Here is a 25,336-nt window from a genome sequence, read left to right as displayed (position 1 = left end):
TTCAGAAGAGCGACTTCATCTGGTTTCCTGACATCGTTGCTCCTCCTCTTGTCTGCCTCCGTAACAGCTGAGGGTCTCTCCCTCCTGTTGTCTTCGTGCTCCCCTCTATAAACATACTGCAAAATAGAGTAAAAAAAAAAGTTGAGGTTCCTTAAAACTTTTCTGGAATCTGATTTCAGCCAACTGAAGGAATCTAAATGTATTGAGTGCGCATTGCTTCAGAATACAAACTTGTCAACATTACAGAGTTACTTTTTGGGTACTTGTAAGACTCCAAAGAGTTAACTCCAATGAGTTAGTTCATATATAATTAGCTCATTCCTTTAAATGGCAGTTTCTGACATGTCAATAAGACACTGAGGTCACATGAATCCAAACCCCTACGGAAGACATCAGGTAATTCTATGTAACCCACCCTATAACTATAGTAGAAACGCTGCACTTGCTTTTAATTACCTCCATTATTTTAATTACTTTATACAGCTTTAAGATTGGGGATTATTTTCAACATTTATTTTTTTTATGTTCCACAACTTGTTCCAATAATAAAAACTGAATTTTGATTTATGTGGAGTAAATTTCTTGACAGCTCATATAAAACCAGAAAATGCAGATCCTTCAGAAAATGCATGTGAATGCTGACAGCTGAAAGAAATTGCTGAAGCAATGCTGACAATTGCTGCAAAAACAACTGAATTGTAAAAGTAAAACAAGGACGCTGAAAGGTGAAGGAAATTGCTGAAATAATGCTGAAAATTGCTGGGAAGAAATCATGCACGCTGAAGTGTAGTAGTGGCAGTTGGAAGCTGAAGTCAGTATCTAATGAAGCTGAATATGCTGAAATCTTAACTGGAAGCTGGAACATATTCGCCTACAGGCAGAATTGGGAGCTGAAGTGCATTACTAAAAGAACAGCTGGAGCGTATCAGCTTAAGGATCAGAGTTGAAAAAAACGTATATGAAAATCTGAAACTAAATTGAAAATTAAATGAAAAAAATTATATACTGCCAAAGCTGGAAGTAGAACTGAGATACCTTGAAACTTTGTAAATGGAATTTCTTTATATTAATATCACACATATGAAGTGTATCATGAAACAGATGGTTTGATTTTTTTTACGTTGTACCAGTGTGTGTGTGTGTGTGTTGTGTGTGTGTGTGTGTGTGTGTGTGTGTGTGTGTGTGTGTGTGGAATCAGCAAGAAGAACCAACTGAACGTGACTGCCAAATGTCTGCTGACAATCTGTACAAAGTCACATTTTCTGTGAAATGTGTTGAAATGTGTGTAAATCCACGTGTCTTGTATGTAGTGTGGAAACACTGTGTAGCAGGACTTTGACAGAAATGTCAGTCAAGTGTTTGATCCAAACCAGAGACACCAGAGAAGTCATTTAACACCAGAACCACCGGGACGTCACTCCTACCTAAAACCACCATGAGTGGTCCACAATGACCGCCCACGGTTTCTAAACTCTATTCTGTCAAGATAAGTACCAAATTAAGATAGAAATGCATTGCATGTTAGCATGTCTGTTATTAAACTAACTGACACCAAAATTAACATGTTAACAACTATAATACTATTTCCATTTTTAAACCATTTAAACTTGAGAGAGACATAGTCGAACTTGAATAGCAAAGCTGAGAAAGTGAAAATATCACCTGAAATACAAAAGGGAAAACACACTGCTATTCTAACAAAGGTAACAAGGCCTATAAAAGGTGAAATGTCAAAACAAAACAATAGAAAATAACTATTGAAACAGTCCTAGACAACGAGCGGCACTTAAAACTACTAGAACGACCGTGGGCAGTCCTTTCGACCGCCGCAGTTTTTAAACTCTATATTCTGTCAAGATAAATACCCAGTTGACATATTAATGCAGTACATATGTTAGTATGTCTGTTTTGAAACTAACTGGCACCAAAATTAACAGTTTAACAACTTTAATACTATTTTCCAAACTATTTAAAGTGGCCGCTGTCCAACGCCTGTAAATGTTGCAGCGCGTCGGTGGTTGTCATGGTGCGTCTGAAACGGCGTCTGTAACCAGACGTGTTGGAAATGATCAAAAGTTTAGACTATTTGTGTCCACTGGAGGGCGCTAATGGGTAGGACAGAGCAGTTAACTTCACGAAGGAAACGATGCGACCAACCAACACGCCTAATAAATAGTGGCATGACGCGCGCGATCACGCGCAAGTTACCAGCCGTCATTTTGACCGTCTATGGTCATTTTGGGTAGATTGTGTCCTAACGTTTTTGAGGCGGGAAAATGACTGGCCAGCGTTGCCTCGGCAACACAAACTAAAGTGAGAATCTAAACGACCCTAATGAGCGTCTTGCTGGTTCTAGTCAGCAGATGTGAACCAGCTGTGCGGCACACACAGTGTTACCACACTAAATACTGCGCCTGTCACTCGCAATAACACTTGGTTCGCTTGGTTCAGCTCGTTTCTTACCTGTCTGGCTGGGCCTCCTCGCTCTAGCGCCCCCTGCCGGACTCCTGTTTCTCGTCTGCGGCATTCAGCCTGCGGCGCCTCACCGGGCGGACCCGCTCTTCTTCTCTGGGTTTGCCGCGGTTGCCGCTGAGAAAGGTCTTCGCTCTTCTTCTCTCCCCGTCCACCTCTGTGTCTGCTGCTTCTCTTCTCACTTGCGTCCATCGTGTCTATGTGCAGCTGCGCGGCGGCCGCTCCGCTTTTATTACTTGCCTTCCACGTGGAGCTCCGTGATTGGACGAGACTTGTTGGAATCATGGGCGGGGTTTTATGATTGGCGGCTTCTGTCACGTTCTATTTCGTACAGGCGCCGCCCTCTAAGGCTATCGCTAGTGGGTTTATCCCTTCGCGCATGCGTGCAGCACCGAAACGTTTAAGTCAACGTTCACCTACCTGTGGGCCCCACTTACGTCCGCCACCCGTCTATATAAACACAGCAGACCGTACAAACGGCTCCCCTGTTTGTCTTCAGCAGTATGTGCAAACACTGAAGAGAAGAAATGTCTTCAGAGAAGAAGATGGACGGCGGTGTAATGAGCGGAGCACTGAGTGCTGCCAGCATTACATGAAAAGATGGCGTAAAGGCTATAGTCAAATTGAAGGGATAGACTATCGTGAGACCTTTTCCCCAACCGCTGATATGACCTCTGTACGCAGTTTAATGCAGGTTGCTGCACAATATGGTTTGGAGCTGCACCAAATGGATGTAAAAACTGCATATTTACATGCTCCCATTGACTGTGAGCTATACATGGAACAGCCACAAGGTTTTGAGGTTAAGTCTCTAGCTGGTGAGAGACTAGTCTGTAGGCTCAACAAGTCACTCTATGGGCTGAAACAGTCAGGACGAAACTGGAATAAAATGCTGCATGATTTCCTTTGCCAAAATGGTTTTGTTCAGAACCCAGCTGACCACTGTGTTTACAGCAAACAAACTGGGAGTGAGAGAATCATTTTGATTATCTGGGTCGATGATCTTCTTATTGCAGCGAGTGACAGTCAAACCCTCAGGAATGTGAAAGAGCTATTGGGAGACCAATTCAAGATGAAAGATCTTGGTAAACTAAAACATTTCCTTGGTATTGACTTTACACAGGGAGATGGTGAAATAAAGATGAACCACAAGAGGTATATCACAAAAATCCTGGAAAGGTTTGACATGACTCACTGCAGACCAAGATCGACCCCATGTGAGAACAAACTGGAATTTGATGATGAAGGTAACCCTGTTGATTCGAGGAGGTACCGAGAAATGGTTGGCAGTTTGATCTATGTAATGACAAGTACTAGACCAGACCTTAGCTTCATTGTAAGTAAACTGTCACAACACCTGTCTGACCCAAGAGAGCAGCATCGGGTAGCTGCAAAGCATGTGCTCAGATATTTGAAGGGAACTGTTAACCATGAATTGTGTTACAAGAGAAGTGATGTGAACCTTAACCTTATTGCATTCAGTGATGCTGACTGGGCCGCAGACCAGAATGACAGAAGAAGTATTACTGGTTATTGTTTTTGCCTCTCTGAAACGGGTCCTATTATCTCTTGGAAGTCTAAGAAACAACCCACTGTTCCTTTATCCACATGTGAAGCCGAGTACGTGGCTTTGGCGGCTACTACACAGGAGAGTATGTATCTTGTTCAACTGTTGAATGGGATGGATATGGGGTGTGATTATACACCAGTGACTATCCATGAGGATAACCAGGGTGCCATTGCTCTGTCCAAGAATCCTGTATGTCGTCAAAGGTGTAAACATGTTGACATCAAATATCATTTTGTTCGGTCTGCACTTAGTGATGGAAGGATAACTATTGAGTATTGCCCCACATCAGACATGGTTTCAGATATTTTGACTAAACCTGTAACTAAAGCTCTGCTTGACAAGTTTCTTTTGTTTTTGGTATGTAAGATGTTTTTATTTTCTTTGCTAGATGTACCTGACAACTGCATACTGTAATCAGCCTAAGAGCAAGTGGGGGTGTTGGACACCGAGGAACACTGTCTGTCTTGAATGCTCTTATGCTGACGTCGCTGTACAGAGGGGGGCGGGTGATTACTCTACAGGTGCTTCTAATTATGCTTTTCAATAAATAAACGGCCGATTGCCCTTGTTTGGCATTCCGGTTAGACCAGAGATCCGATGGCTACCATGTATCAGTTTGTCCCCGTTAATAGTGCTTTCTGCTAGCTATGTGTTACCTACACAGTCCTGATGGCAGCTGCAACAATCCGCCACCAGCTGGTATGTCGTGTGGATCAGTGTCTATTATTTACGTTATCCCCCCCCCAAAAAAACCCTCACATCTTCTTAATTAAATTAGTTACTCTAAGAAACTGAAACAAGACGTTATAACACTCGGTTTAGTTCTTCTATTGAATATCTACTGAATCAAATTGTATTTTTATTTTTCTGAGATTTTGAGTCAGATGCCTTCTTTCTGCCTCTTATTTCTGACAATACACTCACTGGCCACTTTATTAGGTACACCTTGCTAGTACCGGGTTGGACCCCCTTTTGCCGTCAGAACTGCCTTAATCCTTCGTGGCATAGATTCAACAAGGTACTGGAAACATTCCTCAGAGAGTTTGGTCCATATTGACATGATAGCATCACGCAGTTGCTGCAGATTTGTCGGCTGCACATCCATGATGCTTATCTTCCGGTCCACCACATCCCAAAGGTGCTCTATTGGATTGAGATCTGGTGACTGTGGAGGCCATTTGAGTACAGTGAACTCATTGTCATGTTCAAGAAACCAGTCTGAGATGATTCGAGCTTAATGACATGGTGCGTTATCCTGCTGGAAGTAGCCATCAGAAAATGGGAACACTGTGGTCATAAAGGGATGGACATGGTCAGCAACTATACTCAGGTAGGCTGTGGCGTTGACACGATGCCCAATTGGTACTAAAGGGGCCCAAAGTGTGCCAAGAAAATATCCCCCACACCATTACACCACCACCACTAGCCTGAACCGTTGATACAAGGCAGGATGGATCCATGCCTTCATGCTGTTGACATCAAATTCTGACCCTACCATCCGAATGTCGCAGCAGAAATCGACTCATCAGACCAGGCAACGTTTTTCCAATCTTCTATTGTCCAATTTTGGTGAGCCTGTGTGAATTGTAGCCTCAGTTTCCTGTTCTTAGCTGACAGGAGTGGCACCCGGTGTGGTCTTCTGCTGCTGTGGCCCATCTGCCTCAAGGTTCGACGTGTTGTGCGTTCAGAGATGCTCTTCTGCATACCTCGGCTGTAATGAGTGGTTATTTGAGTTACTGTTGCCTTTCTGTCAGCTCGAACCAGTCTGGCCATTCTCCTCTGACCTCTGGCATCAACAAGGCATTTTCGCCCACAGAACTGCCGCTCACTGGATATTTTCTCTTTTTCGGACCATTCTCTGTAAACCCTAGAAATGGTTGCGCGTGAAAATCCAAGTAGATCAGCAGTTTCTGAAATACTCAGACCAGCCCGTCTGGCACCAACAACCATGCCACGTTCAAAGTCACTTAAATCACCTTTTTTCCCCATTCTGATGCTCGGTTTGAACTGCAGCAGATCGTCTTGGCCATGTCTACATGCCTAAATGCATTGAGTTGCTGCCATGTGATTGGCTGATTAGAAATTTGCGTTAACGAGCAGTTGGACAGGTGTGCCTAATAAAGTGGACGGTGAGTGTATATTGTAATAAACAAGCCCGATATGGGCTTTGTCAGAGACCTAAAAGACAAAACAACCCCAGTCCAGGAATATGGAAAAGTAGATAAACCTTTATTTCATCACAAATTATATTAAAAGGCCTACAGAGTTGAACAGATAGGCCTGAGGACCGGCGACTACTCACAGGTAAGTAAAGTCTGTTCACTGTAGTACAAACCACGCACATGGAATAGGGCACACTTTAAGATCAGGCACGGTGCGCATGAATGCAAACACCCCACCCTTTACGGTCCGCCCGCTGGAGACACTGCACACGGGGGATGAAACACTAGGCTACACCTCCACTCAAGGAGCAAACGGGGGCTATAACGCCTGCTCAGACACTGCAAATAAGACAGTAAACGTCCCCACCACCACCCGGATAACTTGAGCCGCCCACTAGCCCTCTGCTCCTCTGTAAAAAGCCGGCACAATAAAACTCACCAGTGAATCCATATATGAAACCTAGTACAACAGGAATAGGGAAATAGCAAGAGTTAAAACTTAGCTCGCTCGGCTGGCGAGACCCTCCCCCAGGGTCTGAGCTTTATTGGCACCGTCCGACAGCCGGGGAAACAATCGCGTTCAGTCGGCGGTACAGGCAGCGGGCGGCGGCGTGCCGACCACTGGAACCCGGGCTGGAGAGCGGAGGTCCGCGAAAACACTCCTAAGCGTTCCCGGCCCTCTCTAACTAAAGGAGGCAACTAGCCTCCCCTCCTGATCTGGAACAGCTCCCCTACCTTTCTGTCTTCAGCGCCGGCAATACTATAAACTGCGAACGCCGCCTCCCCCCAATGAGTGTATTCGCCAACCAACCAAGTCAGCTCTCTCCTGCAACCCCGAGGGACTGCTTAGCCCTCTCTTTTAACTTGCGTCTCCTCCAGTCTAGTTGCGCGGCTGCAAGCAACCTGTTCATTAAGGAGCCACGTCTCATGTCAATCACCTCCCGCCGCAGGTTTACTACACTATTAACACGAAAACTCAACACGGAAAATCTTAACACTAGAACTCTTAACATGAAAAAATCTTAACGCTAGAACCCTTAACAGTAACAACGCTCAACACTAGAGCTTTTAACACTAGAACTATTTACACTAGAACTCTTAACATGAAAAATCTTAACAGTAGAACCCTTAACAGTAACAATGCTCAACACTATAGAGCTTTTAACACTAGAACTATTTACACTAGAACTCTTAACATGAAAAATCTTAACAGTAGAACGCTTAACAGTAACAATGCCCAACACTAGAGCTTAACACTAGAACTTTTTAAACTAGAACTCTTAACATGAAAAATCTTAACGCTAGAACGCTTAACAGTAACAACGCTCAACAGTAGAGCTTTTAACACTAGAACTATTTACACTAGAACTCTTAACATGAAAAATCTTAACGCTAGAACGCTTAACAGTAACAATGCTCAACACTAGAGGTTTTAACCCTAACTATTTACACTAGAACTCTTAACATGAAAAATCTTAACGCTAGAACCCTTAACAGTAACAATGCTCAACACTAGAGCTTTTAACACTAGAACTATTTACACTAAAACTCTAAACATGAAAAAATCTTAACAGTAGAACCCTTAACAGTAACAATGCTCAACACTAGAGCTTTTAACACTAGAACTATTTACACTATTTACAGTAGAACTCTTAACATGAAAAATCTTAACAGTTTGAAACTACATACGAATTAACTATTTGAAAACCCCCTTATTTTCTTGGTAAAGAAAGAAAGAAAGAAGTTCTTCGTTTTCTTGGGCATCTTCTTGCCTTCTGTCTCCTTCTCAAACAGCCTTTTCTTCTCCTGCTTCTCTCTCTTGGCCAACAGTTTCTGCTCCTTCTTCTCTTTCTTTGCTGACTCCTTGTCCTCCCGACTCTTGTGTGCCTTTGTTGTTGAGGCCAGCGAGTCGGTACCTGGGACCTGCGAGGGCTCCTCCTTCAGGCTAAGAAGAGCAGTCCATTTCAGCTCTGCCTCCTCTTTGCTCTGTTTTAGCAGCTGAACTTCTTCTTGAGCCTGAAGCAGGAGCAGCTTAGTCTCTTTGTTTTCTTCAAGGATACAAGCTTTCTCCTTCTGCCACTGCTCAAGATTACACCTAAAATCCTGCTCGACTTGACTGAGGGCGGCCGTGATCATTTGCTCACTTTCCTCCTTCTGTTGTGAAAGCTCCAAGGTGAAGCGCTTGTTCAGCGCTATCTGCACTTCCACATTCTCTTCAGCTAGCCTTCTTTCAAAGTCCTTCTCTTTACGGAGCCCTTCTGTTTGCAGGAAGTTTAACTGCTGCAGAAGTGAGTCTTGGTCCTTGAGGAGAACTTCTTTTTCCTTCTCACAGGTCTTAAGGCATGTCTCCTTATCATAGAGTGCTTCCTTCAACATTTTAGCATTGACAAGAGACTCTTCTTTGAGAATCTTGTTCATTTTCTCAAGTTCCTCATTGTGCTGGAGGAGAGACTCCCTCTCCCTCTGCCAATTGTTGTGGCTGACCTGCCTCTCTTTGAGAGTCCTCTGCAAGTGCAAGGTCTTGTTTTGGAGCTCCTTCAGGAGCGTAGACAAGTCCTCCACCCGGCTTTTCAGAAGAGCGACTTCATCTGGTTTCCTGACATCGTTGCTCCTCCTCTTGTCTGCCTCCGTAACAGCTGAGGGTCTCTCCCTCCTGTTGTCTTCGTGCTCCCCTCTATAAACATACTGCAAAATAGAGTAAAAAAAAAAAGTTGAGGTTCCTTAAAACTTTTCTGGAATCTGATTTCAGCCAACTGAAGGAATCTAAATGTATTGAGTGCGCATTGCTTCAGAATACAAACTTGTCAACATTAAAGAGTTACTTTTTGGGTACTTGTAAGACTCCAAAGAGTTAACTCGAATGAGTTAGTTAATATATAATTAGCTCATTCCTTTGAATGGCAGTTTCTGACATGTCAATAAGACACTGAGGTCACATGAATCCAAACCCCTACGGAAGACATGAGGTAATTCTATGTAACCCACCCTATAACTATAGTAGAAACGCTGCACTTGCTTTTAATTACCTCCATTATTTTAATTACTTTATACAGCTTTAAGATTGGGGATTATTTTCAACATTTATTTTTTTTATGTTCCACAACTTGTTCAAATAATAAAAACTGAATTTTGATTTATGTGGAGTCCATTTCTTGACAGCTCATATAAAACCAGAAAATGCAGATCCTGCAGAAAGTGCATGTGAATGCTGATAGCTGAAAGAAATTGCTGAAGCAATGCTGACAATTGCTGCAAAAACAGCTGAATTGTAAAAGTAAAACAAGGACGTTGAAAGCTGAAGGAAATTGCTGAAATAATGCTGAAAATTGCTGGAAAAAACCATGCACGCTGAAGTGTAGTAGTGGCAGTTGGAAGCTGAAGTCAGTATCTAATGAAGCTGAATATGCTGTAATCTTAACTGGAAGCTGGAACATATTCGCCTACAGGCAGAATTGGGAGCTGAAGTGCATTACTAAAAGAACAGCTGGAGCGTATAAGCTGAAGGATCAGGGTTGAAAAAAACGTATATAAAAATCTGAAACTAAATTGTATATGAAATGAAAAAATTATATACTGCCAAAGCTGGAAGTAGAACTGAAATACCTTGAAACTTTGTAAATGGAATTTCGTTATATTAATATCACACAGATGAAGTGTATCATGAAACAGATGGTTTGATTTTTTTTACGTTGTACCAGTGTGTGTGTGTGTGTGTGTGTGTGTGTGTGTGTGTGTGTGTGTGTGTGTGTGTGTGTGTGTGTGTGTGTGTGTGTGTGTGTGTGGAATCAGCAAGAAGAACCAACTGAACGTGACTGCCAAATGTCTGCTGACAATCTGTACAAAGTCACATTTTCTGTGAAATGTGTTGAAATGTGTGTAAATCCATGTGTCTTGTATGTAGTGTGGAAACACTGTGTAGCAGGACTTTGACAGAAATGTCAGTCAAGTGTTTGATCCAAACCAGAGACACCAGAGAAGTCATTTAACACCAGAACCACCGGGACGTCACTCCTACCTAAAACCACCATGAGTGGTCCACAATGACCGCCCACGGTTTCTAAACTCTATTCTGTCAAGATAAGTACCAAATTAAGATAGAAATGCATTGCATGTTAGCATGTCTGTTATAAAACTAACTGACACCAAAATTAACATTTTAACAACTATAATACTATTTCCATTTTTAAACCATTTACACTTCAGACAGACATAGTCGAACTTGAATAGCAAAGCTGAGAAAGTGAAAATATGACCTGAAATACAAAAGGGAAAACACACTGCTATTCTAACAAAGGTAACAAGGCCTATAAAAGGTGAAATGTCAAAACAAAACAATAGAAAATAACTATTGAAACAGTCCTAGACAACGAGCGGGACTTAAAACTACTAGAACGACCGTGGGCAGTCCTTTCGACCGCCGCAGTTTTTAAACTCTATATTCTGCCAAGATAAATACCCAGTTGACATATTAATGCAGTACATATGTTAGTATGTCTGTTTTGAAACTAACTGGCACCAAAATTAACAGTTTAACAACTTTAATACTATTTTCCAAACTATTTAAAATGGCCGCTGTCCAACGCCTGTAAATGCTGCAGCGCGTCGGTGGTTGTCATGGTGCGTCTGAAACAGCGTCTGTAACCAGACGTGTTGGAAATGATCAAAAGTTTAGACTATTTGTGTCCACTGGAGGGCGCTAGTGGGTAGGACAGAGCAGTGAACTTCACGAAGGAAACGATGCCACCAACCAACACACCTAATAAATAGTGGCATGACGCGCGCGATCACGCGCAAATTACCAGCCGTCATTTTGACCGTCTACGGTCGTTTCGGGTAGATTGTGTCGTAACGTTTTTGAGGCGGGAAAATGACTGGCCAGCGTTGCCTCGGCAACACAAACTAAAGTGAGAATCTAAACGGCCCTAATGAGCGTCTTGCTGGTTCTAGTCAGCAGATGTGAACCAGCTGTGCGGCACACACAGTGTTACCACACTAAATACTGCGCCTGTCACTCACAAGAACACTTGGTTCGCTTGGTTCAGCTCGTTTCTTACCCGTCTGGCTGGGCCTCCTCGCTCTAGCGCCCCCTGCCGGACTCCTGTTTCTCGTCTGCGGCATTCAGCCTGCGGCGACTCACCGGGCGGACCCGCTCTTCTTCTCTGGGTTTGCCGCGGTTGCCGCTGAGAAAGGTCTTCGCTCTTCTTCTCTCCCCGTCCACCTCTGTGTCTGCTGCTTCTCTTCTCACTTGCGTCCATCGTGTCAATGTGCAGCGGCGCGGCGGCCGCTCCGCTTTTATTACTTGCCTTCCACGTGGAGCTCCGTGATTGGACGAGACTTGTTGGAATCATGGGCGGGGTTTTATGATTGGCGGCTTCTGTCACGTTCTATTTCGTACAGGCACCGCCCTCTAAGACTATCGCTAGTGGGTTTATCCCTTCGCGCATGCGTGCAGCACTGAAACGTTTAAGTCAACGTTCACCTACCTGTGGGCCCCACTTACGTCCGCCACCTGTCTATATAAACACAGCAGGCCGTACAAACGGCCCCCCTGTTTGTCTTCAGCAGTATGTGCAAACACTGAAGAGAAGAAATGTCTTCAGGGAAGAAGATGGACGGCAGTGTAATGAGCGGAGCACCGAGTGCTGCCAGCATTACATGAAAAGATGGCGTAAAGGCTATAGTCAAATTGAAGGGATAGACTATCGTGAGACCTTTTCCCCAACCGCTGATATGACCTCTGTACGCAGTTTAATGCAGGTTGCTGCACAATATGGTTTGGAGCTGCACCAAATGGATGTAAAAACTGCATATTTACATGCTCCCATTGACTGTGAGCTATACATGGAACAGCCAGAAGGTTTTGAGGTTAAGTCTCTAGCTGGTGAGAGACTAGTCTGTAGGCTCAACAAGTCACTCTATGGTCTGAAACAGTCAGGACAAAACTGGAATAAAATGCTGCATGATTTCCTTTGCCAAAATGGTTTTGTTCAGAACCCAGCTGACCACTGTGTTTACAGCAAACAAACTGGGGGTGAGAGAATCATTTTGATTATCTGGGTCGATGATCTTCTTATTGCAGCGAGTGACAGTCAAACCCTCAGGAATGTGAAAGAGCTATTGGGAGACCAATTCAAGATGAAAGATCTTGGTAAACTAAAACATTTCCTTGGTATTGACTTTACACAGGGAGATGGTGAAATAAAGATGAACCACAAGAGGTACATCACAAAAATCCTGGAAAGGTTTGACATGACTCACTGCAGACCAAGATCGACCCCATGTGAGAACAAACTGGAATTTGATGAAGGTAACCCTGTTGATTCGAGGAGGAACCGAGAAATGGTTGGCAGTTTGATCTATGTAATGACAAGTACTAGACCAGACCTTAGCTTCATTGTAAGTAAACTGTCACACCTGTCTGACCCAAGAGAGCAGCATCGGGTAGCTGCAAAGCATGTGCTCAGATATTTGAAGGGAACTGTTAACCATGAATTGTGTTACAAGAGAAGTGATGTGAACCTTAACCTTATTGCATTCAGTGATGCTGACTGGGCCGCAGACCAGAATGACAGAAGAAGTATTACTGGTTATTGTTTTTGCCTCTCTGAAACGGGTCCTATTATCTCTTGGAAGTCTAAGAAACAACCCACTGTTCCTTTATCCACATGTGAAGCCGAGTACGTGGCTTTGGCGGCTACTACACAGGAGAGTATGTATCTTGTTCAACTGTTGAATGGGATGGATATGGGGTGTGATTATACACCAGTGACTATCCATGAGGATAACCAGGGTGCCATTGCTCTGTCCAAGAATCCTGTATGTCGTCAAAGGTGTAAACATGTTGACATCAAATATCATTTTGTTCGGTCTGCACTTAGTGATGGAAGGATAACTATTGAGTATTGCCCCACATCAGACATGGTTTCAGATATTTTGACTAAACCTGTAACTAAAGCTCTGCTTGACAAGTTTCTTTTGTTTTTGGTATGTAAGATGTTTTTATTTTCTTTGCTAGATGTACCTGACAACTGCATACTGTAATCAGCCTAAGAGCAAGTGGGGGTGTTGGACACCGAGGAACACTGTCTGTCTTGAATGCTCTTATGCTGACGTCGCTGTACAGAGGGGGGCGGGTGATTACTCTACAGGTGCTTCTAATTATGCTTTTCAATAAATAAACGGCCGATTGCCCTTGTTTGGCATTCCGGTTAGACCAGAGATCCGATGGCTACCATGTATCAGTTTGTCCCCGTTAATAGTGCTTTCTGCTAGCTATGTGTTACCTACACAGTCCTGATGGCAGCTGCAACAATCCGCCACCAGCTGGTATGTCGTGTGGATCAGTGTCTATTATTTACGTTATCCCCCCCCCAAAAAACCCTCACATCTTCTTAATTAAATTAGTTACTCTAAGAAACTGAAACAAGACGTTATAACACTCGGTTTAGTTCTTCTATTGAATATCTACTGAATCAAATTGTATTTTTATTTTTCTGAGATTTTGAGTCAGATGCCTTCTTTCTGCCTCTTATTTCTGACAATACACTCACTGGCCACTTTATTAGGTACACCTTGCTAGTACCGGGTTGGACCCCCTTTTGCCGTCAGAACTGCCTTAATCCTTCGTGGCATAGATTCAACAAGGTACTGGAAACATTCCTCAGAGAGTTTGGTCCATATTGACATGATAGCATCACGCAGTTGCTGCAGATTTGTCGGCTGCACATCCATGATGCTTATCTTCCGGTCCACCACATCCCAAAGGTGCTCTATTGGATTGAGATCTGGTGACTGTGGAGGCCATTTGAGTACAGTGAACTCATTGTCATGTTCAAGAAACCAGTCTGAGATGATTCGAGCTTAATGACATGGTGCGTTATCCTGCTGGAAGTAGCCATCAGAAAATGGGAACACTGTGGTCATAAAGGGATGGACATGGTCAGCAACTATACTCAGGTAGGCTGTGGCGTTGACACGATGCCCAATTGGTACTAAAGGGGCCCAAAGTGTGCCAAGAAAATATCCCCCACACCATTACACCACCACCACTAGCCTGAACCGTTGATACAAGGCAGGATGGATCCATGCCTTCATGTTGTTGACATCAAATTCTGACCCTACCATCCGAATGTCGCAGCAGAAATCGAGACTCATCAGACCAGGCAACGTTTTTCCAATCTTCTATTGTCCAATTTTGGTGAGCCTGTGTGAATTGTAGCCTCAGTTTCCTGTTCTTAGCTGACAGGAGTGGCACCCGGTGTGGTCTTCTGCTGCTGTGGCCCATCTGCCTCAAGGTTCGACGTGTTGTGCGTTCAGAGATGCTCTTCTGCATACCTCGGCTGTAATGAGTGGTTATTTGAGTTACTGTTGCCTTTCTGTCAGCTCGAACCAGTCTGGCCATTCTCCTCTGACCTCTGGCATCAACAAGGCATTTTCGCCCACAGAACTGCCGCTCACTGGATATTTTCTCTTTTTCGGACCATTCTCTGTAAACCCTAGAAATGGTTGCGCGTGAAAATCCAAGTAGATCAGCAGTTTCTGAAATACTCAGACCAGCCCGTCTGGCACCAACAACCATGCCACGTTCAAAGTCACTTAAATCACCTTTTTTCCCCATTCTGATGCTCGGTTTGAACTGCAGCAGATCGTCTTGGCCATGTCTACATGCCTAAATGCATTGAGTTGCTGCCATGTGATTGGCTGATTAGAAATTTGCGTTAACGAGCAGTTGGACAGGTGTGCCTAATAAAGTGGACGGTGAGTGTATATTGTAATAAACAAGCCCGATATGGGCTTTGTCAGAGACCTAAAAGACAAAACAACCCCAGTCCAGGAATATGGAAAAGTAGATAAACCTTTATTTCATCACAAATTATATTAAAAGGCCTACAGAGTTGAACAGATAGGCCTGAGGACCGGCGACTACTCACAGGTAAGTAAAGTCTGTTCACTGTAGTACAAACCACGCACATGGAATAGGGCACACTTTAAGATCAGGCACGGCAAGCATGAATGCAAACACCCCACCCTTTACGGTCCGCACGCTGGAGACACTGCACACGGGGGATGAAACACTAGGCTACACCTCCACCCAAGGAGCAAACGGGGGCTATAACGCCTGCTCAGACACTGCAAATAAGACAGTAAACGTCCCCACCACCCGGGTAACTTGAGCCGCCCACTAGCCCTCTGCTCCTCTGTAAAAAGCCGGCACAATAAAACTCACCAGTGAATCCATATATAAAACCTAGTACAACAGGAATAGGGAAATAGCAAGAGTTAAAACTCAGCTCGCTCGGCTGGCGAGACCCTCCCCCAGGGTCTGAGCTTTATTGGCACCGTCCGACAGCCGGGGAAACAATCGCGTTCAGTCGGCGGTACAGGCAGCGGGCGGCGGCGTGCCGACCACTGGAACCCGGGCTGGAGAGCGGAGGTCCGCGAAAACACTCCTAAGCGTTCCCGGCCCTCTCTAACTAAAGGAGGCAACTAGCCTCCCCTCCTGATCTGGAACAGCTCCCCTACCTTTCTGTCTTCAGCGCCGGCAATACTATAAACTGCGAACGCCGCCTCCCCCCAATGAGTGTATTCGCCAACCAACCAAGTCAGCTCTCTCCTGCAACCCCGAGGGACTGCTTAGCCCTCTCTTTTAACTTGCGTCTCCTCCAGTCTAGTTGCGCGGCTGCAAGCAACCTGTTCATTAAGGAGCCACGTCTCATGTCAATCACCTCCCGCCGCAGGTTTACTACACTATTAACACGAAAACTCAACACGGAAAATCTTAACACTAGAACTCTTAACATGAAAAAATCTTAACGCTAGAACTCTTAACATGAAAAAATCTTAACGCTAGAACCCTTAACAGTAACAACGCTCAACACTAGAGCTTTTAACACGAGAACTATTTACACTAAAACTCTTAACATGAAAAATCTTAACACTATAACCATTAATAGTAACAATGCTCAACACTAGAGCTTTTAACAGTAGAACTCTTAACATGAAAAATCTTAACAGTAGAACTCTTAACATGAAAAATATTAACAGTAGAACTCTTAACAGTAGCAATGCTCAACACTAGAGCTTTTAACACTAGAACTATTTACACTAAAACTCTTGACATGAAAAATCTTAACACTAGAACTCTTAACATGAAAAAATCTTAACGCTAGAACCCTTAACAGTAACAACCCTCAACACTAGAGCTTTTAACACTATAACTCTTAACATGAAAAACCTTAACAGTAGAACTCTTAACAGTAACAATGCTCAACACTAGAGCTTTTAACACTAGAACTATTTACACTAGAACTCTTAACATGAAAATCTTAACAGTAGAACTCTTAACAGTAACAATGCTCAACACTAGAGCTTTTAACACGAACTATTTACACTAAAACTCTTAAAATGAAAAATCTTAACAGTAGAACCCCTAACAGTAACAACGCTCAACACTAGAGCTTTTAACACTAGAACTATTTACACTAGAACTCTTAACATGAAAAATCTTAACAGTTTGAAACTACATACGAATTAACTATTTGAAAAACCCCTTATTTTTTTGGTAAAGTAAGAAATAAAGAAGTTTTTTGGTTTCTTGGGCATCTTCTTGCCTTCTGTCTCCTTCTCAAACAGCCTTTTCTTCTCCTGCTTCTCTCTCTTGGCCAACAGTTTCTGCTCCTTCTTCTCTTTCTTTGCTGACTCCTTGTCCTCCCGACTCTTGTGTGCCTTTGTTGTTGAGGCCAGCGAGTCGGTACCTGGGACCTGCGAGGGCTCCTCCTTCAGGCTAAGAAGAGCAGTCCATTTCAGCTCTGCCTCCTCCTTGCTCTGTTTTAGCAGCTGAACTTCTTCTTGAGCCTGAAGCAGGAGCAGCTTAGTCTCTTTGTTTTCTTCAAGGATACAAGCTTTCTCCTTCTGCCACTGCTCAAGATTACACCTAAACTCCTGCTCGACTTGACTGAGGGCGGCCGTGATCATTTGCTCACTTTCCTCCTTCCTTTGCGAAAGCTCCAAGGTGAAGCGCTTGTTCAGCGCTATCTGCACTTCCACATTCTCTTCAGCGAGCCTTCTTTCAAAGTCCTTCTCTTTACGGAGCCCTTCTGTTTGCAGGAAGTTTAACTGCTGCAGAAGTGAGTCTTGGTCCTTGAGGAGAACTTCTTTTTCCTTCTCACAGGTCTTAAGGCATGTCTCCTTATCATAGAGTGCTTCCTTCAGCATTTTAGCATTGACAAGAGACTCTTCTTTGAGAATCTTGTTCATTTTCTCAAGTTCCTCATTGTCTTGGAGGAGAGACTCCCTCTCCTTCTGCCAATTGTTGTGGCTGACCTCCCTCTCTTTGAGAGTCCTCTGAAAGTGCAAGGTCTTGTTTTGGAGCTCCTTCAGGAGCGTAGACAAGTCCTCCACCCGGCTTTTCAGAAGAGCGACTTCATCTGGTTTCCTGACATTGTTGCTCCTCCTGTTTGCCTCCCTAACAGTTGAGGGTCTCTCCCTCCTGTTGTCTTCATGCTCCCCTCTATAAACATTCTGCAAAATAGAGTAAAAAAACGTTGAGGTCACTTAAAACTTTTCTGGAATCTGATTTCAGCCAACTGAAGGAATCTAAATTTATTGAGTGCGCATTGCTTCAGAATACAAACTTGTCAACATTAAAGAGTTACTTTTTGGGTACTTGTAAGACTCCAAAGAGTTAACTCGAATGAGTTAGTTAATATATAATTAGCGCATTCCTTTGAATGGCAGTTTCTGACATGTCAATAAGACACTGAGATCACATGAATCCAAACCCCTACGGAAGACATGAGGTAATTCTATGTAACCCACCCTATAACTATAATAGAAACGCTGCACTTGCTTTTAATTACCTCCATTATTTTAATTACTTTATACAGCTTTAAGATTGGGGATTATTTTCAACATTTATATTTTTTATGTTCCACAACTTGTTCAAATAATAAAAACTGAATTTTGATTTATGTGGAGTCCATTTCTTGACAGCTCATATAAAACCAGAAAATGCATTGCCTGCAGAAAGTGCATGTGAATGCTGATAGCTGAAAGAAATTGCTGAAGCAATGCTGACAATTGCTGCAAAAACAGCTGAATTGTAAAAGTAAAACAAGGACGCTGAAAGCTGAAGGAAATTGCTGAAATAATGCTGAAAATTGCTGGAAAAAACCATGCACGCTGAAGTGTAGTAGTGGCAGTTGGAAGCTGAAGTCAGTATCTAATGAAGCTGAATATGCTGTAATCTTAACTGGAAGCTGGAACATATTCGCCTACAGGCAGAATTGGGAGCTGAAGTGCATTACTAAAAGAAAAGCTGGAGCGTATCAGCTGAAGGATCAGGGTTGAAAAACACGTATATGAAAATCTGAAACTAAATTGTATATGAAATGAAAAAATTATATACTGCCAAAGCTGGAAGTAGAACTGAAATACCTTGAAACTTTGTAAATGGAATTTCGTTATATTAATATCACACAGATGAAGTGTATCATGAAACAGATAGTTTGATTTTTTTTACGTTGTACCTGTGTGTGTGTGTGTGTGTGTGTGTGTGTGTGTGTGTGTGTGTATAATCAGCAAGAAGAACCAACTGAACGTGACTGCCAAATGTCTGCTGAAAATCTGTACAAAGTCACATTTTCTGTGAAATGTGTTGAAATGTGTGTAAATCCATGTGTCTTGTATGTAGTGTGGAAACACTGTGTAGCAGGACTTTGACAGAAATCTCAGTCAAGTGTTTGATCCAAACCAGAGACACCAGAGAAGTCATTTAACACCAGAACCACCGGGACGTCACTCCTACCTAAAACCACCATGAGTGGTCCACAATGACCGCCCACGGTTTCTAAACTCTATTCTGTCAAGATAAGTACCAAATTAAGATAGAAATGCATTGCATGTTAGCATGTCTGTTATTAAACTAACTGACACCAAAATTAACATTTTAACAACTATAATACTATTTCCATTTTTAAACCATTTACACTTCAGAGAGACATAGTCGAACTTGAATAGCAAAGCTGAGAAAGTGAAAATATGACCTGAAATACAAAAGGGAAAACACACTGCTATTCTAACAAAGGTAACAAGGCCTATAAAAGGTGAAATGTCAAAACAAAACAATAGAAAATAACTATTGAAACAGTCCTAGACAACGAGCGGGACTTAAAACTACTAGAACGACCGTGGGCGGTCCTTTCGACCGCCGCAGTTTTTAAACTCTATATTCTGTCAAGATAAATACCCAGTTGGCATATTAATGCAGTACATATGTTAGCATGTCTGTTTTGAAACTAACTGGCACCAAAATTAACAGTTTAACAACTTTAATACTATTTTCCAAACTATTTAAAACGGCCGCTGTCCAACGCCAGTAAATGCTGCAGCGCGTCGGTGGTTGTCATGGTGCGTCTGAAACGGCGTCTGTAACCAGACGTGTTGGAAATGATCAAAAGTTTAGACTATTTGTGTCCACTGGAGGGCGCTAGTGGGTAGGACAGAGCAGTGAACTTCACGAAGGAAACGATGCCACCAACCAACACACCTAATAAATAGTGGCATGACGCGCGCGATCACGAGCAAATTACCAGCCGTCATTTTGACCGTCTACGGTCGTTTTGGGTAGATTTTGTCGTAACGTGTTTGAGGCGGGAAAATGACCGGCCAGCGTTGCCCCGGCAACACAAACTAAAGTGAGAATCTAAACGGCCCTAATGAGCGTCTTGCTGGTTCTAGTCAGCAGATGTGAACCAGCTGTGCGGCACACACAGTGTTACCACACTAAATACTGCGCCTGTCACTCACAAGAACACTTGGTTCGCTTGGTTCAGCTCGTTTCTTACCTGTCTGGCTGGGCCTCCTCGCTCTAGCGCCCCCTGCCGGACTCCTGTTTCTCGTCTGCGGCATTCAGCCTGCGGCGCCTCACCGGGCGGACCCGCTCTTCTTCTCTGGGTTCGCCGCGGTTGCCGCTGAGAAAGGTCTTCGCTCTTCTTCTCTCCCCGTCCACCTCTGTGGCTGCTTCTCTTCTCACTTGCGTCCATCGTGTCAATGTGCAGCTGCGCGGCGGCCGCTCCGATTTTATTACTTGCCTTCCACGTGGGGCTCCGTGATTGGACGAGACTTGTTGGAATCATGGGCGGGGTTTTATGATTGGCGGCTTCTGTCACGTTCCATTTCGTACAGGCGCCGCCCTCTAAGGCTATCGCTAGTGGGTTTATCCCTTCGCGCATGCGTGCAGCACTGAAACGTTTAAGTCGATGTAAGGTAGTAATGTAAATCCGCCACAGGGTGGCACTGTTACGCTGTATGTTCCCCTGTGAATGCCGCAAATGGCGATGTTTGTCCCTCTTGCAACACCGTACCCCTAAGTCTTGTCCCGGGCAAAAGGCTACGTTGATCACATGTTTTTTTTTTGTTTCTTCTGCCGGAAGGTGAGCAGTGTTGCTGGCAGTCTGCATTATCATAAAAATATTGATTTATATCCCACATATTGTCTAATTGTTTATTCTGTGGTGTTAATAGACAAGTTTGCTTATAACCTAGTTAAAGTTTGATGTCGAACATTGTATTTGGCAAGAGAAATGTGACAAAAAAGTGTTGGCTAGCCTGTTGAGCATTAGCATGGGATATAGTGCAGGATGCAGTATTATTTGAGCAGATTATCCATGGTTTTTTTGTTTAATTTTATGGGTAATAAGTGCCTTATTTAATTTATAATGGATGACAATTTGCTTTGGTTTTGCCGTAAGGTAGCATTTTGATATGAGATGTGTTTATTTGCACATTTGCACTTTTTATTTCAATTTTATTGAGAAAGAAAAATGTTTTTTGTTTCTTCTGCCGGAAGCTGTGAGTATGATGAGGCTAGCGGCCAGCTGATTGATGAGAGGTGAAGTGTAAGCGAGTGCCAATAAAGTGTCCAGGTCTCAGCCACGATCCCAAGCCTCCGCCTCCTTCCTTTTCCACGCAAACATCATACTACAACAAACACAACGCAGAGTCCCAAGGGCGTGTAGGGAGACGACGGCCGAACGCAAAGTGCGGGTTACATCATGGTGCCGTGACCCGGATCGTGGTGCTTCGAGATCCAAGGAGATACAGAGGCTCGCGTCCTCGCCTTTGCTGCTGCATTGAACTGCGTGACCTTCAGTGACTGGACAGTGTGGTGGACTGAACTACTGTCATCGGCGCTGCAGCATTGGCAAGATACTCACCTCTTCAAATATCCTTTAAAGACTGTTGAAAGCTTGCTATATCCATTTGAGGACTTTTTATGATATTTCGATAAACTTAACAGTTATTTGAGTTGTGTAAAAGTGTGCTATGTGAGATCCTGCTATAGGAACACTGTGTTTAACATTATGCTGATATATATCATTCATAATTTTTTGGTTTCGGTTAAGGGTTGTGTATTGACCATCTGATTTTGACTCACGTTTAATGTGAGTTTTGAGTTGATAGTGATTATTGTTTTTTGATATATTTACTGGAAAAAAAGGGGAGATTTTGCATACACAGCTAAACTTATTCTGTGAACACAGTGAATCATTGATAGTCATCTGTTTTGACACCAACAGTTACACCAGTCATAGTGATTTAGAAAAATATATATCAAAATGTTCAGTGACTATGCAGATTATCAGTCAAAGCAAGAAGGTGCCTCTGCTGCCACACCGGGTTCCCAACTGCCCCCGATGCCCACAGCCAGCCACAACTGTGACACTCCAGCCCAGACACAACCCCACCTTTCAAGCAAGGGCGTAACAACCACCAGTGCTGCAAATCAACAGCAATCAGTGAGGCCAAAGCTTAACAACTACTTCACTAGCCCCACCACCACCCAACAGCTGATCCTCCCTCAAGACCACCACAGCAGTCAGCAGCCCCCATACCCAGGACTAAGTGCACCACTCACTCCACCACCCCCAATACTGTCACCTTACCCTATCACTACTCCATTCCAGCTCATGCACCCACCTTGCCAGCCTCTAGAGCTCCAATGCAAGCACCCTCACTATGTTTTGACAGCAGCCCAGCTGCCAAACCAATCCACCGAAACAGCAGGCCAGACTACAGCCTGCCCAGTGCATCCCTTCCAGCTGTACAGATATTAGTGGAACCTAATCCCCCGGCCCAAGCCAGTGTGAACCAGCACACACACCCTTTGCCCATTCACAGCCTCTCGTGCCCCACCTCCACGGAAATGCAAACTGTACAGCGGCCGACCATGACTCACCCAGACACCCCTCCTTACCAAAGCCCTGCTGCCGAGCCCAAACCCCAGGTCTACACTGGTCCTGCATATAATCCCCCTGTGCCCCAGGCCCTCATGCCAAGCTTTCAAATGCCACCAATGATGAACATTATGAGCTACCCCTCTTCTACTGGCCAGATCCTTCAAAGTTTGCAGCATGGATCAATCCCCCAGCTGCATATGTCACAGCCTGCTGCCCTCTACCCCCAAGAGGTGACCACCCCACTAGCAGTGCAACATGTAGCCCCTAACCACACAGCCCCCGCCTCAGACCCTCGAGCTGTCATGTACCACAACACACTCCCACAACACCCTCCACCACACCCATCCACCACCCTGCACATGCACCCACGTCCGTATGAGCCCCCAATGAATGCTGCCGTCAGAGCCGCAGCCAACACAACCCTTTCACCAGCTGCATATGGTGGGTTCATGCAAACTCATCAGGTAAAAAATGTCCAAATCTTCACTGGCAATCCAGACAGCAAAATACTTGTAGAAGACTGGGTTCGTGATATGCAGTACCTTCTGGAGGCAATCGAGCTCCTCACACACCTCCACTTTCCGACTGTTGTGCGACACCTGAGCGGTGAGGCCAGGAAGCTAGTCCTGAACATACCCCCCCACGACCAGACTCCAGAGAAGGCGTATGAGGTGCTCAGGGCTGAATACAGCGACACACAAGGCTCACTTGATCCACTAGCCGACTTCTATGAGCGCAGCCAGAGGTCCGGAGAGTCTGCCTGCTCTTATGCTATTGCTCTGGAGGCAACACTGAGAGCGGTAGAGGAAAGTCAGAGAGGGGGCAGGCAATTTCCTGATCATGATAGTAAACTCACTCGAAAGTTTCTAAGAGGGCTTATGGATGAGATGGTGTATGCAAGGATCGCACCAATGAAGCCCAGGCTTTTGAGTTTCCGGGAGCTGCAAGCAGAGCTTAGAAACCTTGCAAAAGAGACTCAGAAGTTCCAGTCACAACACAAGACAAAGAAAGTGCTCGCCCAGGTGCAGGTCACATCAGAATGTGATACCAATGTGAGGTCAGAAAGGTCAAAACACACTTCAGAGTGGACAGAGCTTAAAGATATGGTCAAGAAATTAGCTCTTAGCCAAGAAGAACAGATGACCAAGTTGGCTCACCTTGAGTTGAGAATTGCTGCACCTACCCCTGCACCAGCCCCTGCACCCCCACTAAGGCCCCAACCATCTCCCAGAACAGTTACTCAGGGCTCCAGTGTTGTTTGCTACCGGTGTGGGAAGCAAGGGCATATAGCCCGAGTATGTCGAGCGGTGCTCCCAGATCCCAGTCCGCCCTGGACTCACCGACCCCAGCCTGCGACCTCCGCGGAGAGCACCACGCCCCACTCAATGCAGCATTTAAACGCCTAGGGCCTGTGGTAACTGGGGCAACCATGGGCAAGCAGCAAGACCCCCCACTGCAGGTGAGCGATACTGATGATGGAGTAGAGGACATTCCTATTGTGGGTCCCAGGAATGAGGGTGAGGTGGAAGTCAATGGATTAAAGTGCAGGGCTCTTATTGATTCCGGCTCTCAGGTAACCAGTATTACTCACGGATACTGGTGCAACCACCCTGACCTCCATGGACAGAAACTACGGCCCTCTAAAATACCCATAGCAGGTGCAGCAGGTCAGGATGTGCCTTACTCTGGTGTCCTGCGCATTAAGTTGATAGTGCTGGGGAAGGAGTTCCAGAGTGTGCCGGCTTTTGTTGTCCCTGACTCCGAGTATCGCTCCTCCGTCCCACTGCTTGTGGGAACTAATGTTGTCCGTGCCGCCAGGAGGCACCTCCAAGCAACCTATGGGGAGCAATATCTTCAGCGGGTGAAGGAAAGCCATCCAGAGTGGTACACAGCTTTACTGGAAACTGGCGACACTGAATATACAGGAGCAGACGACATGGTGGGCCCTGCTGTGTACACTGGCCGTAAAATACGCATCCCGGGAGGGAAAGAGATGGAGTTAATGTGCAAAATCAAAGCCAGCCCACAAAGAAAGACATACACAGCGCTAATTGAAGGCCACGCCTCCATTCGGCTTCCTCAGGACCTTATGGTCGCCAAAGTTCTTGCAGATGTGAAGAAAGGCTGTGCTCCTGTCAGAGTGATGAACCTGTCCCAACAAACTGTCACAATCAAACCACACACACAGCTGGCCAGCGCCTTCCTGGTGGACAGTGTTGTGGATTTTTCAGCCACGGAACAGGGTTGTCATCAAAATGAGGAGAACAAAGAGACATACCGGTGTCTGAACCAAGTTGTGAGCAGTGGTGGGGTGGACATAAGTGAAGCAGCAGTGGAGAATAAGCACCAGCGCGCCCTCCTAAAAGAGCTTGTGGAGAGGAATATGGGGGTGTTCTCACAGCACTCAATGGACTACGGCCACACAAAAACAGTGCAGCACGAAATCCCCCTGGTCGACTCAAAGCCCTTTCGACTCCCGTACCGCAAGATTCCCCCTTCACAGTGGCAGGATGTGAGGAAGTTGCTGACAGAAATGGAAACAGCACGGGTTATCAGGCCTAGTAAGAGTCCATATGCTTCGCCGGTAGTGATTGTTACCAAGAAAGATGGATCACTAAGATTATGCATTGATTACCGAAGGCTTAACGCCTGCAGCACAAGAGATGCATTTCCACTGCCCAGAATAGAGGAGGCCCTGGAGGCTCTGGGTCAAGCAAAGTATTTCTCAACACTTGATCTCACATCTGGATACTGGCAGGTAGAGGTGGCGGAGCAGGACAAACACAAAACAGCATTCAGTACTCCCATGGGGCTGTTTGAAGCCAACAGAATGCCTTTCGGCCTTCAAAACGCTCCGTCCACCTTCCAGAGACTCATGACCTGCTGCTTTGGCG

Source organism: Lampris incognitus, chromosome 1, assembly GCF_029633865.1.
Source record: "Lampris incognitus isolate fLamInc1 chromosome 1, fLamInc1.hap2, whole genome shotgun sequence".
Taxonomy (NCBI): domain Eukaryota; kingdom Metazoa; phylum Chordata; class Actinopteri; order Lampriformes; family Lampridae; genus Lampris; species Lampris incognitus.
The sequence above is the reverse complement of the archived record's forward strand: the minus strand, read 5'-3'. Positions refer to the sequence as shown.